The sequence below is a fragment of the Gallus gallus genome, chromosome 1, assembly GCF_016699485.2.
Source record: "Gallus gallus isolate bGalGal1 chromosome 1, bGalGal1.mat.broiler.GRCg7b, whole genome shotgun sequence".
NCBI lineage: Eukaryota > Metazoa > Chordata > Aves > Galliformes > Phasianidae > Gallus > Gallus gallus.
Genome location: NC_052532.1, coordinates 87,851,552 through 87,857,551, shown reverse-complemented (window position 1 = coordinate 87,857,551; position 6,000 = coordinate 87,851,552). Strand labels below are relative to the sequence as shown.

The window sequence follows — 6,000 nt, the reverse complement described above, 5'->3', positions numbered from 1 at the left end:
GATGGAGATGTTTGCTATCCTGGAGAGGGATCAATAACTGCTGCCTGCCTTCTAGTGTCTGAGTTCTGGTAAACAGAAGGACTTTCCTGCTATCTTAACCCAAACTACAATTTAATTAGAGGATTTTAAAGCAGTTGATGCATCCATCTGTCCTGCATGAACACTTTCTTGTAATGATAAGCTCAGCAGACAGAACTTCAGATCCTTTCAGCAGACACCTGTGTTAATTTAGAAAGCTCTTCAAGTACTGCTTCCCTTTCGCAGCAGCTCAGTTTTGTTTTGCTCTCATCTCTGTGCTTTCAGCACTGAACAAGCACAGTGCAGTCAGCAGGAGACGGGAGTCTTTTCGCAGCACCAGTGAATTTTTCTCATCCCCTTTTGTCTCCCTTTTTTCCTCCCACCCATGTTCAAAGGGGGGCTTATCTTGAGAGAGCAGAGCATGGAATAAGAACAAGCCCGTAGAGATGTACAGGAAATGTCAGGTCAAGATATGTAGTTCAGTTTACCACAACAGTGCAGCATTTTTTTAGGCAGCCCAAAAAATCCTTTTTCTATACCTTAAAACACCTATCAGAAACAAGGATTCAGCCAGCAGAAAAGTGCTGGGGTTTGCATTTCTTCATTAGGATGACAGGCAAAAAAACGGAGCAGACTGGATGCCAAAGCTGTATCTGCACACCATATTCGGTGCTATCTCGAGGTGAATGTTCTCACTCAAAAAGAAACTGTGAAAGTACAGATAGAGGGAGTGAGTTCCAGAGTCTCTGTGCATGCTTTCCAGCAACACGTTTTGAAGATGAATTCCTTTGTTCTCAAGAAGTTCCCCATGTTACCGGTGCTTGAGGTTAACGATGAGCCCGTTATATCGAGAGTTGAGTGGGAGCTTGGGCCTTGCTGGAAAGGGCAACCAGGAGTACTGCAGGGAAAGGAGGGAAGATTTAACATGAAGAAGTGGTAAGAAATAGAGAAAGGGATATGGGAGATATAGGACATAAGGTAGAACTGAAATCATTTTGATAAAGGACAGATAACAAAAGTTCCGGTGACATATGCCACATATTCAGCCTTGCATAGTGAGGTTAATGAGTCCTTCCCAAAACCCTTGTGGGGCCTGCTGCGAGACCAGTAGTGTGTCCTGGTACGGGGACTGTGCCTGTGGGACCAGGGCACTGGAAGCAGGCAATGGCCAGGTAAGATTTGTCTATTTATCTGGAAAAATCTGTGAAAGGTTTGAAGCATAAGAAAGAGCCCCATGTCCAGCTACTTGCTTCTCTCCCTCGTCTGCTCTAGGGAAATACCACACCTCCTGGTGAGGCTCAAAAAAGCAAAAGACTAACAGCCAACACAGAAACACAGATGCATTTCTGGGTTTAAAAATGTGTTTTAAGGAGTTGTGAAGAACCAATTCTTCTTCTGTCCTCGTGGCTCATTGTGAGTTACCTTCCCTGACAGGGATGAAGGAACTCAGCCTCAGGCCTCTGGAGAATAGCACACCTACCAAGTTTCCTATGGGATTAAGAAGGCGTTAAATGTTAAACAATTCTCCTTGTTATCTTTGTTTTCTGCCAGCAAAGCTAACTTGAAAAGTACCGCCATTTGGGTTTTTTTTTTGCCTCCTCAGTGCTGCCAGCCCCAGCGCTTGTGGTTTGTGGGCTTGCTGTTATTGTCATAGGCCGGATGCGTTCAGTGCTAGGAGTTCATTCCTTTTCATAAATCCAGGTCATCTCATCAAACACACTGACTGCAGAGCAACGTTTAGTGCCTGACACGGTAAGAAGACATGAAAAAATGAGTGTCTGTTGTGGAAATCTATAGACTTAAAAGGCAACTAGAAAAGGACAAAGAGTCCTGCACTGCACTGCATCATTTATAGCACTTTTATGTAAGTGTGCCAACTTACTTCATTTATATGTATCTGTATACTTGGACTTATTTTCCTTCTATTATCCCAGAACTTGCTTCTGTATTGTCATGCCCCTGATGCTATTTAAAAACTGCCTGATATTCCCTCACCTTCCTGAGTTAACCGTGGAATAAACAAATGTCCAATGCTCTCTTTCCAGAGGACAAGGGCATGTGTGCTGAGCTGTAGAGGTTAGGACAGCTGGTTCTGCTGCTGGCTGCACAACAAATTCCTCTGTTCTGGGAATCAGAAAGGAGAATCACAGAATCACAGGGGCTGGAAAGGACCTCTGGGGATCACCTAGTCTGACCATCTGCTAGAGAAGTTCCCTATAGCAGGTCGCACAGGGAAGTGTCCAGATGGGTCCTGAATGTCTCCAGAGAAGGAGACTCCACAGCTCCTCTGGGGAGCCTTTGCCAGTGCTCCGTCACCATCAGGCTGGTATTCCTCTGGAGTTCCCAGGGCACATTTTCAATCAGAACTTCTATCTGACTGTGGCTGCTTGGGATGTACGGGATTCTGGTAGCCTAATGGAGAAAGTGATGATATGGGACGACTGTGTCTGTGATTTGTCAAACTTATACGCTGAACTAAACACGGTTTGCACCAACATGTACTGTGTTTGGGCTTTGTCAGATCCAATGTCACTGCTGCTTAGCCCATTCCTTCCAAAGCAACTGTGGGCAGGAGTATGGTGAGATGCCTTCTGTGACACTTCCAAAGGAAGGGTAATGTTAGTATTTACTGAGTGATAGCCTTCCAGAGGGGTACAGAAATTCTGCATGTTCTCTGGCTTTCCTGTGAAAGATTGATCTAAAGTTCCTGGTTGAACCCACTGAGAGCTAATACGATTATTGCCTATCCATTCTGGGGGGAAGAAGTGACAGTTTAAGGAAATGAAGAGGGACCTGCAGAAAAAAAGCACTTAGAGATTTCTCCCCAGGGCACTCATACGCTGTTTCTCAGAAGTAGCTTGCGATATCTCATATAAAGAGCACCACCTACTGATGCAGAAGAAAATGATCTATCCGCATACAAAGTACTTTGTTTTTTTCCTTTTCCTTCCCCTTTGTCAAACTGCTGCCAGTTTTCTGAAGGCAGGCTTTAATCTGGATTTTAGTTGTCAGTTGCGATATGTTTTCACCGTTGACTGCCCTTGCTAAGGATACGACAGATATGGCATGTTTTACCAGTGTGTGGTCTGTTCTGCTCTTTAGCAATCCCAGCAAAGAAGGGGCATAGGTAGCAACCTTGATGTATATGGATGTACCTGCTGAATATATCAGCTGCCTGCCTAATCCTTATTGTCATGGCAGTTTGTTTCCATATCAGCTTAGAAAAGCCTGACAAGCTTCTGCAGACTGCCAGGAGCCCTTTGCAGTGCCAGCTCCACTCAGCTTTCTGGCTGAAAGCAGAGTGGACTACAGCCTTACCCAACAGTTCTGTGTGCTCCACGCTGGAAATACCCTATAGACCATGCTGATGTGGTTTGTTGTGTGGGGGAGTAGATCATGAGGGTTATATCAGCTCCCAGACAGACCATGCTGTGGTCACCTTAGAATTTAGCATTGCATAAAAATGAGGAAAGTGTTTCTGGAGTACCCATCACCTCTCTGGCTGTAGGTCAGCCCCACTGTTGTGGAGGGGTATCAGAATTTTCTTTGTTGGGTCTCTATCTCTGACTGATTCTCTACCATATGGGCCTCTTGCTCAGTGCCGGAATGGGAATGAAACTGAATCATTCCAAATCTATAATTACTGAATTAGAAGCATTCTTATGAGTACTCTTTCTTGGGGGAAAAGTGTAAGTCATCACCTTCGATCTTAGAAACAAACATACAAACAAACAAAAAAGCAATCTATATTTTAAAGATGTTAGATGCCTCCTTAATCCTTCCAATTTAGGAGCTTGCTTCAGGTGAGTTCTGAGAGGAACAATAAGACCTTCCCAGGTACCTGTGTCTCCTACATTGTCATCTCTCTGTCCTCTTATTGCCAGACATTGTGCAAACAAGGAATATTGCTTTGCTTCCTAAGGTACAGAATTACACAGCTGCCTCTTTTGCTGTACACCAGCACCACTTAGTGCTGAGATGTGCCAGAGGTCATTAATGGAAAAAAAAAAAAAAAGAAAAAAAAAATTGTACGTCATGGTATTCAGCTTCTAAGTGAAGCCCACATTTTGTAGAGTTGAGTCATACATTACAGTATGGGATCTCCAACCTATTTTTTCTTCCATTTTTGCTTTCTCTTCTCTTTTTTTCTCCTTAGCTTATACAGTTTGTAGCAGAAATTCCTAGTGTAGCAGTACAGCTGTGAAGTTTTTTGCACAAGTTTTGCACTGGAAATTGTGATAGGGCTCATTTCTCAGCAATCTCTTACCAGCCATTAGCCAGTAACTTCCAAAGTTACAGATTTGGCAAATATTGGAGTTACAAAACCAAGAATTTGGATGCTCTCCATCTCTAAGTTTCTGGGAACTCTAATTGATGCTCACAGCCTGAATAAAGGCAGGAGATAAGCAGGGAAGGGAAAAAACCCTCTAGGAGTTGACTTCTAGATAGCTGAATGCTACATGCTTGTGGTTTTTCCCCTTTGGTGATTTAGTCATGGGGATTTTCTTCTTGCAAACCCTGTTTTCCAGAAGAAGAACAATCTTTGGGATTCAATTCAATGTGCATGATTAGAGGGAGTTTGTGCTTACTTCTTGTCACAACCCAATCAGATCAGGGCTGCTGAGGATTTGAAACTCCCTCAGGCTAAATTAAGGTGAAATGACATCAAACAATCAGCTGAAAGTTTATTTGTATCCCACTATGATACTTAGCACAAGACTTGGTGTATATATGGATTTACGTATCTATAACTTATTGGCATTGCTATGATTATGTGACTTGTCTTACCTTCTTATGTAACTTGAAAAGACAGAAAAAGCAAGAGAGAGAAAGAAAAGAGATGAGGGGACAGGAAAAGAGAGATTGGGAAGAAAAAAAAAACTGGATAGACAGGGAAGGAAAATCCAGATCATTGCTCTTGGTTCCAGTATAGTCTCTGTTCCAGTAGTGTTTGGGCAGTAGGTGAAGACTTGACCACTGAGTCACAGTACTTTTTATTTATTACAAAAGATGATATTTTGCATATGTATCTGTTGTTTGCTTCCAAGGTGGGAGTAGGTGGGAGTCAGCACTGGTGCATGCAGGGAGTGGGAATGTGTAGCATTGACCCTTCCCTCCAACTGAGCCGGGGGTTGTAGAAACCCTGTTGCTTACCACATTGGTCACGTAGGCACCTCTTGCAACTGAGAACTTGAGGGGGCTCCAATTATTCTGCATCCTCTTTGGCAAGCACTTTTGGTTCCCTAATTCCAGCTCCAAACTAAGCACACAATTTCCATTCCTTCTTCACCACTAAGTAATGCACCATTGGTTGAGATTGGAGCATTTTTAGAAATTTTCCACAGGACATTAGGAAGAACAACTTCTCTGAGGGAGTGGTCTGGCACCAAAATGCACTGCCCAGGGAGGTGGTGGAGTCACCGTCCCTGGAGGTATTCAAGAAATGTTTAAATGTTGTACTGAGGGACATGGTTTAGTGGGAAATATTGGTGATAGGTGGACAGTTGGACTAGGTGACCTTAGAGGTCTTTTCCAACTTTGGTCATTCTATGACTTTCTAATGAAGTAAATAGGAAGAGTTCAGAAACAAGAAAATAAAAAATCCTCTTTCTGTTTCTCTTTCCTTTTTAAAATTTGTGATGTTATCAAATCTAATTTTCTTAAACTGGGAGCAGGTCCACTCCCTGGCATTGTGATTGTCAGAACAGCTCCAGAGGATGCCTTTGAGACCAAGGCTCTGGAAGGAGACTCAGAACAATTAGTGTTTAGCATCAGACTCTGGTGCAGGATTCCCAGCATCATGCAGCAGTTTTTTCCTCACAGTTTGGCATTTACACAGTGCTGTTATGAAAGGCAATATACACCTTCTGTTTGAGTAAACTGCCTGGGAAGCTCAAAATTACAGATGGAAACAACATTGGCTCCACGAGTTTTCCACTGAAAGTTCACTTGAAATAAAATCTAAACTTTTCATGTACAATG

At 43.1% G+C, this 6,000-nt stretch overlaps 1 protein-coding gene across 4 annotated transcripts in view; it reads left to right on the top strand.

Moving 5' to 3' along the window:
* The first annotated feature begins 1,722 nt into the window (after positions 1 to 1,722).
* The window catches only part of SH2D1B (SH2 domain containing 1B), a 45,756-nt gene continuing 41,478 nt past the window's right edge, over positions 1,723 to 6,000 (top strand). For 2 of the 4 annotated variants that reach the window (XM_025149334.3, XM_040698177.2), the window contains exon 1: positions 1,723 to 1,770. The gene's annotated coding sequence lies outside the window, so the exon portion shown is untranslated. Of the gene's footprint in view, positions 1,883 to 6,000 lie in introns of all 4 variants that reach the window. The other 2 variants (XM_046939994.1, XM_046939983.1) reach the window with 1 other exon arrangement.